Genomic DNA, 26,352 nt, shown 5'->3' with positions numbered 1-26,352 from the left:
GAGTGAGGCAGAGGGTGCGGCATCAGGTCTGGCGTTTGCACGAAAGGTTGGTTTTATTTTTCCTATCGCTTTCGCAGGCGCTGCATATTTTAGCAGCAGATAAGCGTACCGGTCGCAGAAGCCCTTATCCGGCCACTCGGTTGTTCGTCGCAGCGAGGGTGAGAGTGAGGGTTGCAAAGAGGGTGCCCGGGAAGCGCGCGGAGAGATGGATAAAAGTAAAGGGATATATCTTCTATCCTACGGTCAGCAAACTCCATCTAGCCCAGCGGTCCAGGATTGGATAAATTCGCTCGTTCCCCAGCGCTTGGTTCTCGAGCTGCCGTTGCCATGTCCTGTGCGCTGCCGCCATTGCTGCCGTTCCCTTCGGTAGTTTCGAGGAAGCGTACACGAACGCGAGGGCGCCTCCCTTCGAGCAAGAATTCTCGGAGCTTTGCAGTACAGTTAAACGGGATTAATGGAAGTATGCTAGCCCCGCTACGGCACCTGTCATCTCCGGCGACCGTTTGCCCTCGTTCCGAACCAGCGTCGTCTTTTGGGTTACGCCGCAGAAAAGTAATTTCATTTGAAGTGATATAGAAATTCTCCAATCTTGCTCTTCGTTTGCATTTCGCAAAGGGCGCGATAGAAGCGGATAGAAGAGAGCACATCCCGCACGTGCAGGGAGTTTTGTACTTTTTCTTTCCATCCAATCCGCGCGCGGGAGTTTTGGGCGGAAATGTAATTTTTAGCACAGCAGCAATCGATACCGGGATGCGGTTAACGCGAAGATTGGACGATGAGCGCTAATCGAGACAGGATTTAGATATTTTTCTGGGCGGAAATTACTTCGTGCCGATCGGCAGACAAACCAACCATTGGTTTGGTTGCGTTGGTATATATTTGAGCATAACTTTGATATGGAATGAAGGTTACATTTATAGAATCTTCAAAACAAATCACTCTTCTGTGACCTTCCCTTCTCATAACATGCTTTTTTTCTGTAAAATGTCCCAAAATAGTCTGTTAACCCGTTGATCCTATCTTATAAACCCTCTTCGACATGCTTCGTTTTTCAAAACGGTTCAAAATTAAAGATGGCGGCGTTTTCTCATGACCACTCGTCGAAACTCTCTACACCTCGCTGAGAGTCGGCCGGTGCTACGGACAGCCGAATAAATGAACCGCTGGCAAATCTTTCCTCAAATGCTCATTAAACAAAGAAGAGCAAACTCGTCCTAACGACGCGTTCGTAGGACAAGTGCCGGCAGGAGCGGTGGCCGTGGCACTCTGCCCATCCATCATCGGTGTCAGAGCGATATCTTTGCCGTGCTGCGAATCGTCCACAGGAGGCATCCACAATGCATTAGATATGAGCATAATTACCCTTCTATAAATATAAAATCAGACCACTCTACTAACGCAGCCAGCGATGCCGGGGCCAGAGCCGATGTCAGGGCAACAGCTTTTCATCATCGACCAAAAAATTCTTCCATTCAAATTAGAAAGGGCACTCGTTTGAAGTGTATTAAACACACTCCTCCCGGTGCTTAAGCATATACACACACACACACACACACGGACCCTGCACAAACATGCCACGCTCGAACGGATTCGCCGGAAGCCACGACGCAACGACGGACAAATGGCGATGGAAGCAATGGTGGCCGCGGGATTCTGGACGGGCAGAGCCTTCTCCGTACGTTTGGTAAATGAGTTTTCAAAAACAGGCCAAAGTTGACGCCCCATCTTTTCCACCTTCAGACACACGTACAAGGGTGCACACGTCAACGCACGGGCACAGATTTATGCGCGCTCGAAGACGCACGAATCGAGCGTGGGCACGAAATAATATTTAAATATTCATCCACCGGCTGAGCTGGGGTCGGTTGGAGCAGAAATAAGCAGGCCTCAATTTTTAGCCAGAACGGGCAAGATTGAAGGTTTAAAAGCAAACACCGTGGGTGGATATTTGTGCGAAACCGACAAAGACATGGGCTCGTAGCACGGACACAGAATCAACATGGTTTATTTTTTGATTGTGAGTTGAACGATGAGAAGAAGGAGGAATAAGTCAAAGTTGAGAGAAGAAAAAAAATATAAATACAAATTTCACTCTCTAGAAAGAGTCTAGCAAACATTTTGAATACGATAAGTAATCACCAACAATACCATAAGCGATGTATATGGGTTAGGAAAAGTTGCTTCCATGCACTTGTAGATTAATAAAAACTATTCTTTTAGTTAAGGAAAATTTACTTTATACGAATAAAATTAATAAGAGCACAAAACACAGGACACATAAAGTTTGCAGACATACAGGTGCTGAATATTTCTCTTTTGCTTCAAATTAAATCCTTTTTACGGAAAGGGGAATCCGTTTCGTAAATTATCGAATAAGTGCGCCTCGTTTGGAGCAGTTCTGTGTCGCAAACCACCGTAAACTTTTCTCCGGTTTGCTTGCGCCTTAAAAAGCTTATTTAATTTGAAAGTGCTACGACGCAGGGCAATAAAATGTGATAAAAAATTAAAATGCTTACTTTGCACCATAAATAAAGCAGTTCATTTGAAGCGGTATCTCTCCCTGGGCAACAGAGCGTAGCACCGGCTCGAGGGAAATCATCCACCTTGCTTCGCAGACGGAGCCATCAGAGCCATCTTCAGCAGCCATGTGCATAATGTGCAGTGGCGCTACGAAAGGAGAATGTAACAAAGGCAAGCAGGGTGGAAAATAAGATAAATGGCGCGTGAGGTTTTGCCTGTTTTTTGTCTCGCACATTCTCATCCATTTGGGCATGCGGCTTCCACTCCCACCTGTCAGTTTACGCTCCACGATTCTCGGATCCTGCGCTCGCAACCGACGACAGCGTAACCGGAAGCGATCACTTTCTGGAGAAGTTTTGCTTCCACTAGGGGCGTATATTTTGCATGCACGTCTGCCCAGACTCCAACTCCTTTCGCGAACCTGCATCACCGTCCGATGCCGAGCCGATTCCGGTCGCTTGGCCGGGAAAGTTTAAATTATAAAAGTGCCGTTTCCTTCCTGCCGTTGCCCGTTGAAAGTACCGTTCGCCTCAGTGAGCCGTTTCTTTGGGACCTCTGCGTCAGAGTACGCTTTCCACCACAGGACGAACCTGGCCATAGACGGAACTTTGCCGGATGGCGTTTTTTTTGGATTGGACTGTTCATTAAAACTTGAAACATAATTTATTTGCATCGTTCAACTTCGGGTACCTTCATTAGAGATTCTACTCAAGGATGCTCGAGTGGCGCCGTACAGCTCAGTTATTTTTGCGCTCACTCATTCTCTATATCTTTTTATTTTTCTCGCTATATTCACGTTTTTCACGATACATGATATAAAATCATCTCTTGGCACTGGGGCTATTTTTAATTTCCTGTACAGTCTCGGTCTCATGATTCGCCTCAGTTATGCAAAATGATAAATATGTCCGATGGAAAAACAACATCTACATTCGCATAAGCTCCCTAAAGATGTGCTTACTTAAATGAAAAATAACCCACTGCAAATAAAATTGAACCTTCTGCTAAAGTTTGACTGCTCGTCCTATTGATGGTAGTCGGTTGCATACGCACAGGACGATCGAATCGATTCCGAATGCATGGTCGATCAAATTAGATACTCCACCATAGGTAGGTCCATCATTGCTACATATACAATCGAGTCCAGCTCACAAATATCGATCAAAATTAGGCTCCCGCACGAGTACATGGAGAAACATTTAAGCTTTAAATGACTCAGCAGCGTCATATGCTTTGATGGCTCTGAAACAGAGGAAGCTATTGAAAGCACCATTAAATGTGTCACGCATCTTCTTCTAAAGAACATTCTATTGTTCATTTAAAATATGTATTTTAACAAGAACAACTAAAGGCAATTTGCCGCTCTATCTCTTTCTCCGCTAGATTTGCGTTATTTGCAAAAAATCTCCTAAAATTGCGCACTGCTTAAAGCGGAAGCAGTAATTATTCTAATTAAAATTAAATTTAAACAAACGCACGGCACAACATCAGCACGCTTAGCTGTCGCATTATCCTCGGGAGCTCAAACAATGCGAATATCTGTATCATTTATCATAATTACGCTAAATCGTGTGGATTTAAAAATTGCTGTTTTCCAACAGCACCCAATGCGGCTTCCTTGCGTTGGCGATCCTTTTTTTTATCCCTTTTCCCCCAGGCCAGCGGGCCATGTTGGTAACCAACCCACGGCGAGATGCCCGGGGCTTGAATGTCGGGCTGGGCTGGGGCAAAGAAACAAAGCGGCTAAAAAAACTACGCAAATAATTAAGGAAAATAAATGGAAATTTCTCTGACATGTTTCTGATGCCGCCCGCCCGATCCCGGTGCCGCACCCTTCCGGGTACCCTGTGAACCAACAAAATTCCCTGCGCCCTTGCGAGACTTTCTTTTCCCGCGTGCACACCCTTTTTGCGCGCGTAGTGATGTGTTGGCAGAATTTTGTAGCATAAAAGAACACTCATTCTCGCTTCCCGGTCCGCCCCCGGTTCGGTTGCGAAATAATCCACCAACGCGCGATGGAACAGGACCTCGATGAAAGGTGCGGAAGCGAGATCACGCGATATCGTCGGCCGTAAGGGTGACCGGGACGCTGGCGGCACATAATAAGGATCCTAAAACTTTTACTACCACCCGGTCGTGCGAAAGGCGCACGGAGTTGGGCACCTTTTTTTTCACTTCGCTTGCGCAAAGTGGGAGGCGGGCCTGTTTCGCCGTGCCGTTGCTTTGAAGCCGGTGGTCGCTTTCGTATCGAGGAGAAAAGGCGATATCCCGAGAGGGGTCCTTTTTTCAGGACACGTCCTACCGGGTGTGGGCCTACTGGCCCGTCCGTCTACCCTTCACAGCCATAGCCATAGCCGCTGGGCCCCGGCCTCGCATGGGGCCATTTGGCCTCGTGTTTATGTTGTTTGCCAAACCTTTTTCAAAATCCTTCCGCGCATGTTGGGCGAGTTTTGTGCCGCTTCCGTGCGCTCGGTACCCAAGCAGAAGGGTTCTCAGGACGCTCCCGAGAACGAGCCCCGATGTTACTGCAAATTATCCAAACGATATAAAAGAAACTTTTTTGATCCTTTTTTTTTTGTTTTTTGGTTCGCTTTTATGGGACTCCGAACCGTGGCCCTTTTCCACCACGCGTTTCTGCATGCGCAGAATCCGGGCGTCGTGGAAACGGGCTTCTACGGAGCCGACCACGGTTTGTGAGGAATTTTTTGTTTTCAAATCGTATTTTTCCTAAACCGGCCCTTGCGCCGCACCGCAAGCAGTGGCGATTTTGGTGCGAGTAAATATCCCCGGTACACTAGCTCGCTCGAGTGTGGTTTTCCGTGGCCCGATGGAAATGGGAGATAAAACCACCCGGGACGGTGCCAACTGATGCCCACCATCGACATCTTCTCCGTCCGCTGGCGGCATTTGCGAAGTGAGCGAGGCGGCATCTCATTTTCTAAGCCAAACAACGTGGACCGGCCTTTTGCGCCCGTTTGCGACGGGCAGATAGCAGACAATTTATGCAAATCATTTCGCCACCGATATGCTCGAGGGCGCAGGGCGTAGTACTAACGATCTGTTCCGGTGCTCCCGCCGTATGACGCCATATCGTTTTTTAATGTAACGTTGATTAGCATTACATTATTTTCACTTGCTTTAGAAAATTATGTTTCCAAAGCTGGTTTTTGTGAATAGGTTTGCTATGTTTCTTTGCCTTTGGCCGAATGGATGATGCGGGAACGTTTGAATTTTCAGAATGAAAATAATGTTATTCCTGTAATCTTCGGGTAAATACTATGGAGAACAAAAACTGATCTTATAAACTTTACGAAAGCAGCAGATGGAATAGGAATTGCACGAAGCCTGCTATGTTTTAGGTTGCAGTTTTGTGTAAAAATTGTTGTACATGATTACGAACATCGAATGGTGCCGTGTTGTCAAAATGTGATGATCAAATCTTCAATGATGCATACACCATCGCAAAGAACAAACCGAATGCTTCGTCGTGCATCGATGCCATGGTGTGGATGAAAACCATACGATTGAAAACCAAAGTATAACCACCCTTGCTGAAGGGCACACCGAGTGCCAGTAGTGAAAATTTGTGTGCATGCTTTTTGAATGTTATTTAACAGGCTCTTTCGTCTGTTTTATCTCGTGATTATCTCAGTCTTTCTCTCTGCCCACGTAAAACGCGATGGTTCATTTCTGACATCCGTTAATAATTACTTGTTCTCCAAAGTATAACCCACTGTGAATTAAATTTACCCAATACGCTATCAATATCGTATTTAATCAGTTCAAAGAAATAAGCTTCGATAAAAAAAAACCCGATAAACAGTCGATGAACAAATATCTAAACATAGTTTTCATACTAATTAAGATATAACCTCAGAGGAATGATAGCTTTTGAACAACAGTTGTTCACATTGCCCTGCTATTGCGCTATTAATTGTTAATTGTTGATGTAGACTTAATTACTATTAAGTGCTAACATTAACACTTGTTCAAGTTCTCGCAATAAAAATAGTACGAGCAATCATCTAGAACAATCATTGATCAAATAATCATTCCGTTAACACATTTTTAATCCACGTTTCTGTAACTGCTGTCGATTGTTTCTCTACAATATATTTCTTTACATAAGTGTCCATGTGATTTCATTAGAATAATGGCTGCTGTCGAGGTAACAAATAGCTCTTTATCTGCTATCTGACGGTTGCTTTCATTAAAGAAACGCTGTCTTGTCTGACACTGTCTCAGTAACGTTTTGGACACCGTGAAGTGGCACATAGCCAGCGACGGGCTTCGTTACACGACAAAGTATCGGGGAAAAAATCACTGCTCATGATAGCTGCTCGTTCTCAACGAATGCCGCTCACTTGGCAAACCTAATGCGCGCTTACGGCACGTCTGCAGTGGCAACTGACGGTAACGCATTTGCAATCCCATATGGCCGCATGATAGACGGTGCCATTAGTTTCGCGCGGCATATCGCGAAAATCGTGATATCCTTCCACCACTCGGTACACGCTACGCGACCGGATACTTTCTTTGGAGTGGACAGCAGAGTGGACCATTCCGTTACCGTGGGACTATGCTAATAAAGCAGAAAAGCCCTCTGGTGCTCATCTTCTCGATTACGTTCACCGTAGCAGGTATCTTTTCTTTTTGGTGCCAGTGTGCCGGTGTGCACATCACCACGAGAAGAAACGCTGGCAATGGCGTATAAAGTGCATTTTTCGCGAGAACACCTGCGCTCCAACTCGTCCTTGTTCCATCTTCGGGCGATGATTTTGCCCGGTCTCATCGATGCATCTGCACTTGGCTTCATCTGGCACTGTGCAATTCGCGATAGAGGCTTTTTTTCTGGCGATCCTTGAAACATTTGCCCATTGCTTGCCGAAAGGATTGCGTGTGCGTGCGAGAACCGACGAAGAGATGGATGCAGATGCACAAAACAGAATAAAAACGGTCCCCTTGTCTGGCAGAGCATGGACCCAATCAGGGCGCCATTCAGGGCGATGCGCTGCACAAAATATGCCCCTTTAGATTAATGCCCGCGAGCAAGGGCTAAAGAGTGATCGAAAGAGGGACAAAGAAAGAGGCCGCGGATGGTTTCATCAGTTCCTTCGCTATGGGTTACACGGTGGGTCTGCCATTCGAACGCGAATGCGAGGAAAACGGACTAAGAAGCAGGATCGGAGCGGGCAATCTAAACACCGCGAATTCGATTAAAAGTGAACGCACATTCCGGCCGCGAAAGAAAGGACATCGGACTGCAAATCCTGCCAGCAAAGCGCGTCCCATTCGGTGGGTGCACTATTTGGAAATCGCAAGACATGCCTGCGTACGGGTTGCACGATGGTGCAGAACATCGTGCTCGTATCGTGCATGCACTCCGACGCTGGATAGTGATTACGTTTTTAGCTGCAATGAAAATCACGCAATCTGCCTTCTGCCAGAGGTGATGTTGGGAGGTTTAATAGTTGTCACAAATATTTTCTATCGAAAAACTTTATATTGCGGTTTAGATGGTTAACGATTATTTAACCGTGTACTACGTGCGTATCTACTGAAAGTATAATTTAAAGAAATATAGTATATAGTTTCTTCAACGATAAATCATGTTGCATTGTTTTTCCATCAATTAATTTGTGCATAATTTTCAGCCAGTATGACACTCCAATCACAAACGCATCAGAGTTGCAAACCAAGCCAGGATTCCAAGGACCCTCGCGGTGGATAACGCAAAGAATGCATTTTTCACCATTTCTATTCGCTTGTACCTTTCCCGACCGGTTCAAGAACGAAATCCAACCGACAAAGAAGGATAGCCCCATCCTGCCAGTGCGCATGGAGTGCACCCGGTGAAGGTACGCGGGAAAGGTAAGAATGAAAAATAGGGTGAAAAACCTGTCCCCGGTTGGCGAGTGCATTTTTGCATCGCACGATTCGCGCGGGCCAGCAGCGAACGCGAACGTCATTGTCTCGCGTCATTCGACGGGTTCGCCGGGAAAAGCCAGCAAAATAAAACAAATGGCGACCCGGCAAGAGTAATGGATAGACGGTACAGTGTGAAGATAAAAGCCCGGCTAACGATCGGCCGGTGCACGCACACGTACGTGCGCCTGAAGCTGCTTAGGTCCGCGAGTGCACTTCCATTCGAACCGGCGGCATAAAATCAGAACCTTGCACTGATGGCCACCTGCCGCAGGCTACCCTGGTCCCTTACGGCTCGAACGCAGCAGCGGTGTTGCACTTCTGTGGCGCTTTTTTTTTTCTTGTTTCAGCGTATTATTATTCAACGGTCGCGATGAGCGTATCCGGTGCACAAAAGTGGCGGAAATACCGGAAAAAGTACACACGCGAACAAACTCGCGCACATTCCCCGCACGGCCGTGCACGCTCGCTTTAATCGAGGGATGGATTATTTTCCCTCCGGAGGTTCCGCTGGTTCCCGCTTTCTTCGCCTTCCTTGACAGGTTCCCTTCAGGTGGTGGTTTCTTGTGCCGCAGCTGCATGTTAGCGTACGGCAAAAGGGGATGCACTCGCGTTCGCGCCCTTTTACGCCCGGCGTCAGGAACGCTCGTGACTCGGGCAGTGATTCGCGGCGTTGATGGCATCACGGTTGGCTTCGACGGCGGGGTTTGGTGAATTATTCCAATTGAACATTTGCATTTCGGTACGAGGTTACCGGTTCTCGCGGACACCGTTGGTCAGCTTCGCGTCACTAGATGAACGGGTTTTGTGTGCGTTTTATGATCACATCTCCTGCTGAGATCAGCATTATCTGCATTAGGAAACTGTACATACACAATTCCTCAATATAACGCCCAAACAACACATGTTGGTTGGAAAAAGTTTCCAAAATTGCCGATCATTTTGAGCACAGCAGTTTGTTCTACCCTAACCAGCGTTGAGCAATAGTTTCCCTGTAACAGCGCGTACTGTTCAAAGCCACACAATTCAGTGATCGCCCTGCACGGGGTTTCTCGCGGCCAGCTCAAAAGATAAGCATAACTAATTACTTCAATTATCTTCTACCATTTTGCAAAATGTAACACCGCTGGCTACGCTGAACTGCTTCTGCTCTGGTCACCGTTGTAGAGGTCATGGAAAAACGATAGCACCCAACGCTGCAGCATCGCCCGCAGATATTTTTCGAAAATTTATCGGCTCGGTGCCTCTAACTACATTCTCACGCTTTTTTTCTTCTTCTATGGTTTACCAAGCCCACGGTTGCTCAGTGCATGTGGTTGAGGGAAAAGAATAAGACAAGATCAGGCAAATGGTTCACATTCACGATAAGCAAACGAGCTGGTCAGCGAAGCTGGTGAACGCTAAATGCTCATCCCAACGCTGTTGTTGGATTCGCGCGATAATGGTAGAGCTGGTAGCTGTAAACGGTGCTAGAATGTATTTCACGATGCTGAGAAAGGTTTACATTTTAGCTAAAAATGTGGGTGTTTGCTGTTTTCTGTTGCTTCATCAAATAAATACAGTATTCTTGATAAGCAAAATGAAAAGGATTTAACCATTCATCAAGACCATTCGAACCCTGTTGTATCCCGTTAGATTGTCTTATTAATTTAAATGTAGAGTCACATACCGACATTCTATTGTAGTAAACACGGTATGGTTTTTTTTTCTCTTGTAATGCAGTAAACAATATGCAATCAATGTGTTTCAATGGCTCGTGCTATTCAACATACACCTGTAACGGCTTGGACGGTCAACAGGACATAAATCCATGCTTAAATAAATTGCATGCATCTGTTACCGAAATTGTTGTTAATTTTCAATCGCATCTGCACCTATTAAAGCTGCTATTGATTTTCAATCTGCCCTCTGCCCACGCGACGATCAGATGCACCAGGCAGTCCCACGTGCTCTCCGTCCGAATCGCACCGATCGCCTAAATGCGTCCTCACCGACAAAGGCCCGCAAGGAAACAAAGAAACGAATCCTTATCAGGTGGTTCAACTCGATGTCCTTTTGCCTTTGCCGCTGCAGTTTCCGGCGGTTCCTCGCGAAGAATAAATATTTGTCATCAATAAAATCAATAATTATAGCACCTGAATGTGTGTCCCTTACTTGGCCGGCCGTGAGCCAGAATGTGACCGTGTACCAACACACATGCGATGTGTCCTACGTGCACTGGTAGTGTGCTATGTAGTGCTATATGGTAGGACGCAAGGTCTGAACGTTTCCTTGCTTTGCTTTTTTGTCCGTGGCCTCATTCGGGCGCGCTTTCGAAAAGAGAATGCTTGAAATGAAATCATCTATAAACAACGCCAGTTATCGACACACTTCGGCAGAAGCAGAGTCTGTCCTGGAGGGGGCCAAGAACCTCGTCAAACAGCCCCGTCCCCCACAATTTGGCTTGCTAGGTGAAAATAATGAGTTCCACTCAGCGGTACCATACCTGCGGAAGGCTTTCACTGACGCTTCTTGGAGCCTTTTTCCACCATCGGAGGAAAATTCTCCAGCGCAGGACGCTTTCCCGCGGAGAAGATGGGCACGTGGGCAAGCAACGCTGCACACTCGAAAATGGTTGCCAGGACTTCGAGAGCAGGCGCGCGCACCCAATCCTGCCAGCGTTGTTACCAATACGCTCAACACGCTCAAGCCTGTGTGTTGGTGACTGCGCCAGCGAACGGAAACGCTGCGTGGTGTATATGTGCGATACGCGACAACACAGAGTTTCACCAAAGGATGCGAAAAAAAAAAAACTCCCCCATACCAGGTCGCGACAGGCTCGAGGGAAAATGGGAAAACGACCGTAAGAAGCAATGGACGCCGTGCAGGAAGCGTCACATAGGTGCTGACGGCGGTGCGACGCCATTCCTAGGCGTAGGAAAAATAAAACCCTCTGTCAGCCCTTCCGCGTGTGCGCAGCAACCCCCGTTCGCTTCTGCACACCCCCAGCATCCGATAACGATAGCTATGGCCGGATGCGATGCTTTCCCGCGCGCCTACTGCGATGGCAAAGGCCGCAGCTACACACTACCACCACGAACAGTGGTTCTGCCATGGTTGTGCTGCGCATTATGCCAACGTGGAAAAGGGCTGCCGCAGCTCGGCTCGGCGCAAATACAGACGCAAACGCACCCACCCCATAGTGCCGCCATAGTGTGAGGGGAAATCCCGGAGCACGCTTGTTGGGTTCGGTCGTCTTTTTTCTAACCAATCCAGCGGGCGCAATGTAGGTGGAGCTTAAAAATTCTCCTTTTTTGTTCCCACTCGCTTCGTTGTTTTTCTAACCGTTTCGGCCATGTTTCTTTTTTCCCTTTTTTCGGTCGTTTTTGTCCCGTGCGTCCTTCGCGAGGGTATAGGATTTGTCTCGTTTTCTCTTGAGCGCGTGCGCGCTCTCTCTCTCTCTCTCTCTTTCGCGTGTGCTACGCTTTGCCTTCGTACATGGTGCCTGTTCGGTCGCAGTTTCCATTTACTTGCCCCGATGGCGAAAGCTGGCAGAAGGATGAGACTAGCGCGGTTTTTGTTCCATCATTCCTTGTTCGCCTGTCCGGCGTTCCACCCCAAGTCGCTCGGACAACGGCGCTACCCCGTGCTCCACCTCGGTGGTCGCACGTTTTTACGCTATTTTTGCTCCTTTTTGCGTGAAATACATTAAGAAAGAAATTTATATTTTACCATTTTTCCCTTGGCAACCAGAACCGCGCGCCGGTGATGAATGGTTCAACCGACGGAGGGAACCGGTTGTTTGTGTATGTTTTCAACGTTTAGATTATCATTTTACATAGCAGGTGGTAGGGCGATGTGGTGTTTTTCCTGCTTTTCCTTGGCCCCATGGTACCCCACGCACACTTTTCCCAAGGACTGGGCTGTGTTGGTGTGCTGGTTTACTATTGCGCGGCACATAATGCTACCGCTAATGCAGGGTTAATGTTTGCTGCAAAAAATATGCCTCTGATCATACTGACGGGCTAGCAGTCAGCCATGGGTTGCTAAGGTCTATCAAGCCGCGCATTGTAGGGGCGCTATTCCAGCGACATAGCTGCACTATGGGAACGTGCCGATCAGTGCCGAAGGACTCGAATGTTACTGCATCTTGAATGTGCATGTGCATGCATCTTGATAACCAATTGTCAAATTTTATCCATATTCCATTTTCAATTTGTTTCATCGAAACATCGAAATTTCATCGAAAGAAAAAAAATCATCCTTAAAGGCCCAGAAAATCTGTTTAAGCCAACTAAACGTAATAAAATTCAATATTGAAATAAAATCCACAGTTTTCATTTTAATAACAGTTCTACGGGACTATTCCCAACGACATTCTAAGATATATGTCGAAAGTCGTAGTTTAAATAGTTTAAAAACCAACGTAACGATTATTTACAGTAGTTCATATAATATATACAGTGATGGTAGTAGAGTACTTATAAAAAGGGCTTACTTTTCAGTTTTTTTAAAATGTTCTCAATTTTTGTGATATGGTAGCCCATATCACGTAATTCCTAAAATAAATTGCAATCAACATTGCGTCTCGTATCGTTGTTTACTACAAGCTAATATCGTGTGAGGATGGTAGCGTTATGATAAGTATGTTTGTAATTAAGGATATTCGGTGAGCGGCTGATAGGAAGCATCATTCACATTGTGGCCTTGTAGGTTTCCTATGTGCCACCGAGTGATTGAAAATGTTGCTCTCCAATACAACCATGCAATTATAGCGGAATAGATATGTAGGTTCATGCTAGGCATATTTGTCAGGCGCTCAATTTTCCACAAACCGCGTATAAAGCCAGTAGTAACAGAATTAATAAACTTATATACCGAATACAGTGGTATAACAAGTATATAAAAATGTGGCATGTCTCATTATTGAACAAATTAATTGTTAAACATTCCGTTCCAAATATAATCTAGAAATGTGCGAAGAAATAGAAAACCATAATAGTGATGGAAAACTATCAAGAGATTTTCTTTACATTATTATCCACAATTCTGTTGCAATTGTATCAATGATGCTATCTGACAAGTCTTGAGTCTTGTTTCTTCTTCAAAGTCACCCTGCTCTTCGGCACCATTTTGCGTACGATATTTTTCTTAGCGCGCGCGTTGTTGGCGCTATAATAACAGAAAGCGAAAAGCCATGCTTCGGCTGCTAGACGACAGAGAGCGCTCGCGTACACCGACAGGAAAAGCTGAAGTCGATGAAAAATCTCGAGAAAAACACACCCCACAGCAAGCGCGCGAGGGTAGCAGAGATCCGCCTCACGGACGCGCCATTTTTCCGGCCTCAAGCCATCCCTTCGGGTGCCTTTAGCGACCCACATCGCTGCCTACACCGAGCGGCAACAACATTCTGACGGTCCCACTGTCCCTGTGCGAGGGTAAGCAAGTCCCAGCCGTACATAAAACCACCCCGGTGCCACACCGACCGCTACGCACATGACTGACCGGGCGTTTGCGTGTGGGTTATTTGTCCGCAACCCTCTCGCATGCTGTTGGCGAAGGGTGGGCGCACAGCAGGACCAAAATTCGTGCCGAAAAAAAAACTCCACCCCATCCATGCCGCGACACACACGTCGTGCAGGACACCCGCTTCCAAATGGGGATGAAAAAAAGGATACCCCCCAGAATGGTTGATTAGAAAAAAAAATGTGTCGGTATTCGGCGCCCGTTTCGCGGATACATAAGCGGATTCTGGCCGTGCGGATGTAGTTTCCGGGTGGCCGCACGCATACACGGCGAGCCAACAAACGCACCAAACCCTTCGCAGGACGATTCACGCGCGTTCGTGTGTTGGTGAGCGCGAAGCCGCGGCACTTTCGGAGCCCATCGGTGGCGATGCTGATGAGGTGATGAGCTGCTTCGCGATCCCAAGAACCCCGAATGCGCGACGCGTCGCGAAAATCGAACGCGTCCATAGAGAACCCCGTGGTGTTGATTACTGCATTTCATTTTTATAAGTTTTTCGGTGCGATTTTTTTGTCCTGCTGTGTGGTGTGTTTTAACCAGCGATGTAAACGAGTGAAAAATTCTATGGGAAATAATAATTCCAGGCGCCAGTCCGGTAAGTAGCGGTACGAGTGTGGCTCAAGTGTCGCTGGGTTCGTAAAGTGATCACAAAGTGCACGGCCGACGAGTTCCGGCCTGCCATCTCAAGCCAAAGGACCTTTTGCAAGTGCGACATTGCGCGCTAGCGTGGGCCGAAAAGGGCACCGGATCGTTAACGTGTTGCTCGAATGACGCTGCTGGGACATTAACGGCCAGAGCCACTGTTGCACGTGCTCTCGAACCCCGTTTCCATCGGTGTATGCACCGATGGTGCAAGTGGAATGGCGAGAGGAAATGAATAATATGTCGAAAAAAAGCATATCATTATAAAAACGCATCGTCTGGCGCATTCACTCCGCACGGTTGGCTCGTCGACGGAAGCGAGATGGCTTTTCGATGGCACGTCCTTTCCCAGGGAGCCATTTCCGTGAAACGACGAGCAAGGACGAAGCAGGGGAAGTGCCGTGTCGTATTATTTTTTTAATTATACATAATAATGGCGCGGAAAAGCGACGAAAATGAGCAAAATACTATGCAGCATTGTTCGGACAGGCGGATTTTTTGGCAATACGCGACGGCCCCGCCACTGGACGGTCCCTCACTCGGTGACCTTTTTTAACTTTAGTGGTTTGTTTTTTACCGTCTGATGGTTTATCAATGTGCCGTTTAAATTTTCACTCTCACCTACATTTTGCAATATTTGGGTGGTTTCGTTTTGCTTCTTGTTTCCCAGGGAGCGCATGTCACGCGCACTGCACCGGCTGATAATGAGCAGATTCTCACGATGGTTTTTGCTTTATTTTCACGGCTGGCGATTAACGTTGGTGCGGCTGTCGATGTTCGGGCTTCGATAACTTATGCTATTCTTTTGCCGAAATGATCAGCTGAAGGTCATTCTGCTTCGAATGGGGTGAACATTACTGACATTTTACTAGCTGGCTTGGAAACGGCGCAAAACGTCACGTCTTTGGGGTTTCATTGGGCTTGGGAAGCATTGCATGTAATTATCACTCCGTTTTCAATCATTACGAAACGTTTACTAAACTTGCAGATCATCATTTTGTATGCCAAATGATTTTTTAAATCGACAGCTGAAAATATAACAAGCATTTGCGTACGCTCAACATGGTGCGTGTGAAATAATAGCAAAAATTATGTTCCCCTCATCATTAGGCTTCAAAAGCCTTTAATGAAAACGCGTATTTACACTCGAACACTTGATGAGATAATTTCGGAAGCCATCGCGGTGCAATTCAAACAAATCTAGCAGCCCCATTGGACGGTCCTCGAACGCCACCGACATAATGCACCGTTCGGCCATTATCGATCATCAAAATTCAACCGAAAGCCTGCCCTAATCCCTGCCGCACTAATGATGGCAAAAACAACGTTCCACCCTTCACCCACGTATATCCTCTATTCAATTACCGGAAAGAGTCCGGTTCAAATATTAATTCTCTCCTTCCGCGGCGCTAGGTGGCCCTCGCACGCACCAGTCGGCGCCTGTGCTGGCGCTCGCGCGAGGAGCGTGTCTGGCGATTTCGAATATTCAATATCCACCAATTTATCGATCATCACTCTTCATAATTATGATTGTCATTATAAAGTGGCGCGAGCGGTGCACCTGTGTCATGGCATTGATACCGGAACGTTCCGACCGGAATGCGATATTGAGCCGAAAAATGTGCACACGCACGCAGCCCAGCCTCCGTCAGCAGGCGAAGCAGCATGCAAACGAAAAAGTGAGATGAACAAAACGAAAACTGGCAAACACTTTTCCAGCTGATAAACGGCCCACCCTGGGCTGGTGGACCGGAACCTTTCTAGCCAGCAAAATCACCGCTGCCAGAGCCAGAGCATGGTGGTCGAAATGAAATTTAATTAATATTGCGTACCCTTCTTTGCCGACGATTCAGCCGGGCTCGTCGATAGAATGTGATGAGCTCCGACGGGAGCAGTTGACCTCACGTGGTGATAATTGCGCTGGTTTCGCGCAATGTTCATGTGGTCAAAAGATTCTAAGCCGAACGCCCCACCTGCATTTTCGGACATTCATCCCATGCTACTCTAAACGAAAAAATCGAATCATATCACTATATTACAAGACGCTCATGCATGCTACTCAGCACAACGCAAACACTATGACTCGACGCTACAAAGCAATACAACACGAAGGCAGCGGTAGTTTATGCTACAAAAGCGTTTTATTTCAATTCATCGAAAGTCATCACCTTTTAATGAAATGCAGCTAGCAGCACGAAGATAGAGAGAGAGAGAGAATGAAAGAGAGAGAGAAAGAGAGAGAGTGTGTGGGTGTGTAGGAGAGTGTAGAGAATATGCTGCGGATGTTGGACGCAGTGTGGCGCTCGCAATATCCTGGAACAAAAACAAAAAAAGAAAATCATGATTAATGAACCTAAACGACATTCGAGCGGATTGTTTGCTGTTAGGAGCTGGTTAACGGTTCAAGAAAGGAAAAGTGAGAACGCATCCCAAGCGGTCGAGGGGATTCAATTCCTACGCCATTCGCGGCACACACGACGTCTCGTCCATTTTGGTCCCTCTAAGAAGAGGCTGTGTGCGTTTCAATTCATTTAAGGACCGCTGCCATCATGACGAACCCACACTACGCCGTCTGTTTTATCTTTATCGTCGTTATTGAACTGGCGCCTTCTCATGCAAAACGCAATCTTGCGTGTGGAAAAACTGGCCTTAAAAGCGTTGGCTTATAGGCTTCACAAGAGCGCGTGTGGTACGGTCGCAGGAGAAAATCCTCACGCATACGTACGCACGTACGGCTGTGTGTTATTATTTTTATCCGTTGTGTTCCTGGTTTTGAAGGCACATAAAAAAGCGCACGCGCACTTTGGCCCAGATTCACGCACGAACGCAGGCACGCAACTACGCACTACCTGCTAGGACGATGTTAAAAATGTTCCCAATCGGAAGCAGAAAAAGAAGAGTGAACATTCCACAAAGCACATCCGGAGTTAATAGAGAAAAGTGGCAGAAACCATCTTCTAAGGTTTTTTTCTCCCCCAAAACTCGCTTGTCTTGACTCCTGCCTTTAATGCTGTTTTCATACGCCGTCAGCACGCAGGCCTGGAGCCTGATACCGTTCCGCATAATGTAACACTGTTCCGTGTCCGTTTGACATACTTTTCTCGGTATTTATTTTCGGTCCGGCGTGCGGTGGCTACTCGTTCCTTTTTTTTCGACTTTTTGGCAAAAGAACCATTTTATTTTAATTCCAATTATCAATCAGCTGTGTTTTTCCTCGCGAATGCCGCCCGGCCACCCCCTTTGGTCGGGCGTCATCGCTTTCGCTTTTCATGAGCGCATTACCCGCGGGAGCCCGTCTGGTCGTCCGTTCGTTAATGTTTTGTTTTTTCGGCAACCAATAAATCGCCAAAAAATGACACTATAATGATATATGGAGGACTCGCGCAAACAAACACACACACACACATCAACGGGACGCCAGTATGGGAAACATCACTGTGCAAGGAGCATGTCCGTGGAAATGTGGGTGAATTCACGTGGAGTGATAATTTAATACCGTTTGTAATCGATTTGTCGAAACTTCCCCTGCTCTATCTCGCTCTCTCTGACGGGCTTCCCTTGTACCCTAGGGCAAAACCTTGAAGGGATGCATTCGCTTGAATTTACAAGTAAAAACATTTGTACAACTGGGATGGAGTGTGTGAAAAGCGTAGCCGATGTGACGCGTAATGGCACAGTTTTGCTAATTATCTTCTTGCTTGAGACCCACCATGCGCCTCCATCGCCACCGTTTATAAATTAGATTGCCAAAAAGCACCCTTTAAGAGCTTTTCGTTAAGCTCACGGCCGTTGCCTGCAGAACTCGGGCTCGGAACCAGAAGATCCGTGATCATAGCTTTTGCGTAGGTTGTTTAATGAATCGTTTCGACGGTACATGGTGAGAAAAACTCAGTTCGAATCACCCTCTCGACTCGCAGTCAGCACTTGTTGCAAGTGGGTTGGAGAAATTGGCCAGAAATATGGCGTCACCACGTGTGGGCGCTGAAGCAAATCAGCCTTCGCCCTGTCTGTTCGATCCATTTTGGGTGCTTTCAAAATCATTAGTGTAATTGCGCTTCGACCATTCCACCCATTTCGCCACCGATGATGGATTCAAAGCAGAAACACTCAATCTGGATGATTTCCTATTGGACGTAGCGCTAAATATAGCCATCGAGATTTATAGGTCTGCTGGGCTCGAATAAAAGAGGGCGGCATTCACCACGGACTCTATCTGCCAAAAAGGTCCAAACTATCGACGTGAAGTAGGAAAATTAATTTAAACGATATCTCGAAGTACATCAGCTCCAGCGTGCAACGGGACGCATTATCCGTCGCTGCCATCGTCGATGTCGACTCAGTGTAAATCCAACCGCCCGCCTCACAATGGACAGCAATTTGCTGAATTAAAACCCGATGTAGATACAAATATTTGTCCTGCGCACGTCGTTCGCCGAAGCAGCTGGAGGGCCGTTGTTGCTCATTCCTTTATTCCCCATCGCGGAAATGGAGCGAGCCAACCGAATGCGACGTGCGAATGGGTGAATGGATTGTGGCCCAGATGGATGGCTTAGTAAGACAGCCAGACGACAGGAGAGAAACAACGGAAAGAACAACAATTTGCATCATCGCTACACAAAACATTTAATTCATTTTCCATTCCCTCCGAGTATCGTTCGTCCCGTCGCGGCTCGCAAGAAAGAAGCCTTACTCGAGTTCTTTTCGATCCATGGAGTTGTCCGGAGGTCCGGCAACAACGGCGAGTTAGTTTCCAATGAATCCTGCTCCAAGCCAACGTACGAGTCACGTGCACAATCGCTCACTCGACCAGTCGGGGTGGAGCAAACCGCAACGAGCAGTTGAAGCCGTCCTGCAGTTCGAATTGAAATCCGAATTTAAATGTCCTGCATATTTGCACAATTTGATCCGATCACACATACACCCTTATCGCAGCAGAGGAATGACAAAAGGAAGCAGAGCTTCGTTCAAATGCTCTGCAATAGCCACGTCCGAATTTGAGATATTACAAGCTTTCCAAGATCCTTTTCTATCCGTACCGGTTTGACGGCTTAAAACAATGGTAAAAGATACGGAACCAGGATCCTCATGTGTGTGGGATTGGCGCCTAGCGGGCTCTCCGCTTCCAAATCGTGTGGTTGGGTGGGTGCACCATTGTTGTAATATTTAAATGAGATTTTTTTTCCTTCCCTTTCTCCTTACTTCTTTCCCGTCAACCCTTCTCGAGGGACTCGAAAGGTCCTTGCGTCGTTCCGTCATTGCAATGCCCAACGTAAAGTCCCTTTCCTCTCGGGCGCTTTCATGCTCACACGAATGCACATTCCTCGAGTGAGATTCTTCGAGAGAAAAACATAAAAACACACACACACACACACGGTGGCGCGCACATGCAACCACTCCAGTGCCTGCTCGGTTTCCTATGAAATGCATTTTATCTTTTCTGTTTGCTGCAAAACAATAGAAGCCTCTTCATAATCAGCGCAACGTCCGACGGAAGTGGGCGAAAGGGCCAATGCAACCGATGGCGAAGCGGGAGAAGATATAAAATTCTGCACCATATAACGATGAAGGGCCGGTACTGTGAGATTCACCGGGCACAATCTTCACCCTTACGCCGGGTGAAGAATCTCGTACACCGGAATCGTCCTGCCAGACCATCAAGAGACGTCCTCTGAGCCTCCGTGGTTTCCCATCTGCCCGGCACGTTCTGCTGGACATGGGCTGTCAGGGAGACGAGCACGAGCGTGTGTGCGCTTCATTTCGAGCCCGTTATCGGTCGAGACTGCAGCCACCCATGCAGTCTGGATCGGGGGAAGGTTGGACATACGTATGGAAGTTTTCCTGCATTTCGTCCCGCTTTGTGCTGCTCGATCATCGCCATCGTGTGGGCTATTGTTTCAACATTTGATATGAAAAGCGACAAACTGATGCCGAAACGGCGAGCGAGAGAGAGAGAGAGAGGCATGAGAATGACAGAGAAGGAAGAAGATGCATAATCGGAGCAGGCATTGCGTTTTTCTTTCATGTCGCGTCGGGATGAAGGGTTCCTTTGCTGAACTGTCACTCGAGACTGCACAGCAAAAGTAGCTTTTTTTTTACCGAGCACGTCATTACGATGGTCGATAGTAAAACAAAACAATGGAGGTTTGAATGTACGAACGTATAGATTTTAATCGATGCTTGTACGAATGGAATTGTGCAGAAGTTTTCTTACGCCGTACACCATGTAAAACATTCCTCCGTTTTTACTAGAAAATGATTTTTTTACCGTTAATCAAACGTCATAAACCGAAAAGTTTGCGCAATAAACACTACGTTTTCAATTTCCTCTTGCCGGTGGATTATCGGCAGGCTAAAATGCCATCCCTGGAATGCGTTGTATTCGAGCCGATGCATAACAACGGGCTAGGCGTAGCCAAGCGATTAAGCATAATATTCGTCCGGCAAACTTGGGCTTGCATTTTTATGCCCACTCACCCGGAAATAGAAGCCGTAAGGAAGCAAAAGTCATCGCTCTACGATGCCCTTCGTCGGGACGGTTTGGTTTGGCTTGGCGCCGAATGGAATAACGACCGTTTCGCCAGCAAGCTGAAGTATGTAAATATTAAACTTTTATGATTATAGAATTACCACCCGGCCTGCTGCCGGTACCGGGTCTGCAAGCCATTAAATGGCACCCGTCCGTTGCCTTATTGGCGGCGTGGTTTGCTAAAAACCTCATGCCTGGGGCTCCACGTTCTCTCTCTCTCTCTCTCTTTCTCTCGTCCAGTGCCGTCGCAGTGATGCTGAACAAAAAAGGACGATCCAGAAGTGCAGAAGAGCGACTCTAATTTTGGCCCAACATTCCTTCCCTCGATGGTGTCCGTTTCGGAGTGCCAAGAGCTCGAGCTCGAGCTGCTGCGTGATAGGCGGGAACGCTACTCGAATGGTCCTCAAATCTTTACGAGCCATAAACTTCACTTCATTCGGGCATTGACGATGCCACCGGGCAGCCGGCCATGGTTTGGCATGCCAGTGAATGGGGTTCAGGAATGAGCGAATTGTGTCATAAAAAGAAAAACGGAACGATGTTGAAAAGGATTCAATTTGAATCGCAGACTGAACGACCCCCACGTGATGCTGCCGTGGCGATATTCGGCCGAAAGGATTAGCCAACGGGTTTGGTGTGTCTGCGGTGCCAATGCCGTGCGAAGTGTCTTAGATGGACGAGATTCGGCAAAGGAAGCGAGTCACGAGACAAGCAACAATTTATGTTAAACTAGCTATGCTCGTGCATTGATTGAATATTGTTCATTAGTTTTATCAATTTGCAACGATATTGCTCTATGCTTTGTGTTGACACTACTGCCAAAAACGATTACAATTAAGCGAAAAAAAAAGAACGTTGGCAAATTTCTTATCATAGTTTGTGTCAACTTTTGCACTCGCGGCTTTTCTACAAGCACTACGTAAGGATTGCTTCTGATAAACAAATATTGATTAACGTTTGCGCACATAGTAATGGCACACAAACCAAACAAATCATAGCCCTTGGTTTCCCCAAAAGAAACCAACATCACTTTCCATAAGCAATGAATCTGAACGTACGGTCCTTTTCGTACCGCCAGCAGCAGCTATTAAAATACAGCATGCGGTGACCGACATGAAAAAAAGAAACTCCAGTTCAACTAAGCCCCAACCCTTCAGCGCCGACATTACATACGCCTTCTTCATGAAAGTTTTATACATTTTCCTGTCGTCCCACACACCTGTCGTCCCACACATCGTGCCACCGTCCAGGTCACGAATGGAAGCGTTTTTATCTTCGACCGAAGGGCCACGTCGGCACAAGCGACAGGAACACGTGGCCAGGCAGGAATGCATTGCATAAAGAAAAGTTAGTTTTCTCCAATATCCCAAACCAAACACACACCGCACTGATGACCATCACTTCCACCGGCTGTCTACGAGGGGTTGTCCTCGTCGTCCTCGTCGTCGTCGTCGACGTCGTCGGTGGTAGAAAACAAACCCTTTGGTAATCGTACACACTGAAACTTCATCATTTTCTGTGCCCGGTGCTCGGTCAATACTTTATGCTTGCTTTTCCACACCCGCTGGCTGCCCACCGAGCCGTTCCGACCCGCATTCGAGGGCTCTCCGTTGAAAAAGTTCATAAAAAGTATTACATTTTCCTGCCTTCCTGCTGGCGCACGGGTTTTCCCGGTTTCACCCGGTCAGTTCTCGCTCCAACCGGATAGTTTTCCCATTCGCCAACCCATCGGCGATGGCGAACAAGTTACACAAAGTGAACTAAAACGAATGAGACCCCGTTCCACCTTCGGGCGCCGTCGTAGCAAGTCTTTGGCACCGGCAGCCGGCAAGATGGGATTGCTTGACCTGTAGCGATGGAGGATTCCCTTTTATATTTATCTTCGGATAGAATAATTAAACATTTCGCAATCAACCGAGGGTGGTAGCTTTTCACTCGAGTGGGCGTACATTCGCCGGACCCGCATGGCGCTCATTTCGCCCCAGAGCACCCTGTCTTGTAAATCAAGCGACTGATGGTCAGACTTTCTTTTCGCTTTATCTGGCTGAGTAATATTTTCTGTGTACCTTCTGCGCCTGGTTGACCATACTCCATTTATGTGTGTGTGTGTGTGTGTGTGTGTGTGTGTGTGTGTGTGTGTGTGATTTCATTCAGCTTGATTGCAGACGGTTTAGTTGCAGGTTTTTTTTGGAATCTCTGGACTTGTTTTTCTTTGCCAAACCGAACGGTTATGGCGTTTTAAAATCATCTATGCAAATTGCACCACTACGTAAGACGTAAACCACTGTGCATGGAGTGATTGGAAGGCGGTTTATTTTTATATCAACTGATGTCCGCACTCGTGACTCTATATTTGTATTAAAAGCAAAACCATAGCCAGTAATTTACAAAGCTCTAAATGAATAAGCCGTAGGCTAAACCACCCCAACACGTGTAGCTCTTCCCAGGCGGTTCATCTCGCCAGTAGTCAATCATGGGACCGTCCATCGGATCGGTACCGAACCTACGTATTTTAAGCAACATCGACCCTTCTTCTAGCGTAGCTCGTCTACGTACTTAGTTTGGTCCACCCAAAAAGCCCACGCCCAGCTTGTCTTGCCGCAAAGACCGGTGGCTTTGGGGATGTTTCTAATTTCGTGGAGAATCATTAATTTTCTGACTTTTCACACCCGTGAAAGGCCATTTTTCTCCTGCCACAGACCCTTCGGCTTGATTTATTATTGAACCCTTTTTTTCCGTAATCGAGCACCAAGTAAGAAGGGCATCGTCGAGTGGACGTTATGGGTGGGTTATCGAACGAAGCCGATCGTTTGTTTTACATCACGCGCGTCTCAGTCTCCCATTTCTAAGGGAGGGTTTTTTTTTTGGAAAAGACATTAAACTCGGCAGCCAGCTTCGTAACATTCGCGCTTTAAACTAGCCGACTCGAAGCGCTCATTTCAAATCTTCCCACATCGGCCAGGCTGCTGCCTGGAATCGAACGCCCGGAGAAGATTCCACGGGCTGTTGGGAAGCGAAAATAGTCACCCTTCAGTAGAGAGGACGCGCAACGGACGGACGGTCGAACGGTGGTTTTGTTGGACGAACAAATTCGCCCGGGTGACCACCGAACACGAAAACCTGAGACTCACGGCTCAAGTTCTAACCCAACCCCTTTCTCGCCGTGCGAGCAGTCTAGGGAGCAGTCGGTGTGTTTCCATTCGACGGTGCCCTCGTACCGAGAGTGGTAATGTTGCAGAGAAAACTATTAGAAAATGAAGGGTTGCTACACTCCGCCCTACGCCGGTCGGACAATGCGAACCACTGGGAAAGGGTTGGCACTCGGTTCGGTTGGTCCGGAAACCACCACCCTCCTCGTAAAGGTGGCGCTTGTATGCGGCCCCCGGGTGCTCCGAATCGAGCGAATAAACGAAGCCCAACCCCGGTCGGCAGGAACTAAGCTTCGGTCAGCAACTGCCAACACTACGGCAACCGGAGCGGGCTGTGGCCTTCTTCTGCTGCCACTGCTAATGCTTCTGGTGTTTTTCGGGGCACTGTCAAGAAGGGTTTTGTTGTTAGTTTAGGCAAGCGTGCCCGCCCGCGTGTGCCTCGCAAGACTGCCTCAACGCTTGTGGCCAGAGTTCCTTCCAAAGCGAACGCGGAAAGGGCCGTGTGGGTTGTTCCGGAGAAACGGAACCAAGCCTGGCTAAGGTTCGAATCGCTCCTCGAAAAGGCCACCGTACTGGCAGGGGAAGGTGTGCGAACTTTGCGAAACCCCCGAAAGAAGGGCGTAAAGGCGCGAGGGCGAGTGATTTGGGAACATTTTCGAGCAGTCGGGTCGTTTGTTCGCCACCGACATGCCGGCCGGTAAGGCGGCGTGAGGAAGAAACGGGATGAAAACTCGGGCACCCCCGGAACGATAGTTTTCCACCGGCTACGCCCTCGCTTTGCTGGGTGAGTGTGGTTTGGTACCAACTTTCCAGGAGCAGGAGGAGTTAGCCCATCCACTGCCCGGTACGAAGGAGTTTTCGCTCGCCCCATTCGTGCACCACGGCCGCAGGCCCGATAGGTACTAAGAACGGTACGAGATTGGTACGATATTTTGTGCTGAAATTACTAATTTATAGTTTTAAAAAGTGGTCACTGGATCTGGTGCAATGGCCGGTGCCGGTGGCTGCGTGCTCTCGTCTGCCTGCCTCGGTCGACCGACGCCCTGCGCACGCCGTTGTAAGGCAATATATTTTCCTCGAAGAACCGCTGCAAACCGCCCTATGCCCTATGCTGGGTGCTTTGGGTGTGGATCGGTGGGTTGAGCGGTTCCTCGGGCTGCTTACCGAGAAGCCGAGCGCTCGGGTGAGTTGAGCTGAGAATATTAGAAAATTTTGAACCATAAAAGTTAAACCGCTTCGAGTAACGAGCTGTCCGGAAGGTTTCGTCGAAGGGAACGTTGTTTAATAGCTGTGAAGCGCTTTGAAAACTCATTGCGAACCGTGCCGGCAATATGGTTGGCGTGCTTCGAGCAAAGAGCAACGAGCTGGTATGCCAAAAGTAATATTGCACCCCTGGCTGGCAGGAGTAATGATTGTCCGTGCTGGATAAATATGTTACCGTACCGAAGGATGAAAGAGTACACTTTTTTTATTTATATTCGGAAAGATGAAATGTGAGCTTTTATGCATCACCCGCGGTCTCGAAGCCTCGCTACATTACACTCGCGGTCATAATGCACAGTCAACATATTTCACCAGCGGGTCACATTCATCAGATCTATGCTCAACGGGCGAAAAGACAATTTCTCGCTGGTCAACAACACTGCAGCCAACGCGTTGCGATTTCACACTTGCACATAAATAATACTAATGCATTTCCATACAGGCATCATCTTCGCGGATCGGCACGGCACGCGCTGCGAATGCAACAGCCACCGAAGTGCAGCTTTGAAAGCGCATCAAATGTCATGCACACCGTTCACACGTGGTGCATTACATCACCGCTAAGCCCACCGGGTGTGGCATGCAAATGCAGCGCATCCATCGCACGAAAGTATCATCTATTAATCTCCATTGCTGATTTCTGGCCTGTTCCGAATATCGTGCCCGGGCAGCGCATTATGCTCCATCTGCCTGACGGCTGTGCGTTGGCCAGCGTTGCACAAATGGAGTTGCATCTTCCCACCAACACCTGCTAATTGGATTTGATTATTTTGCGCCACTTTTTGGTTTGCTACGTTGCGATGCAGCAAAGTAAAAATGACG

Source organism: Anopheles nili, chromosome 2 (assembly GCF_943737925.1).
Source record: "Anopheles nili chromosome 2, idAnoNiliSN_F5_01, whole genome shotgun sequence".
Taxonomy (NCBI): domain Eukaryota; kingdom Metazoa; phylum Arthropoda; class Insecta; order Diptera; family Culicidae; genus Anopheles; species Anopheles nili.
Note: the sequence above shows the minus strand (reverse complement) of the source record.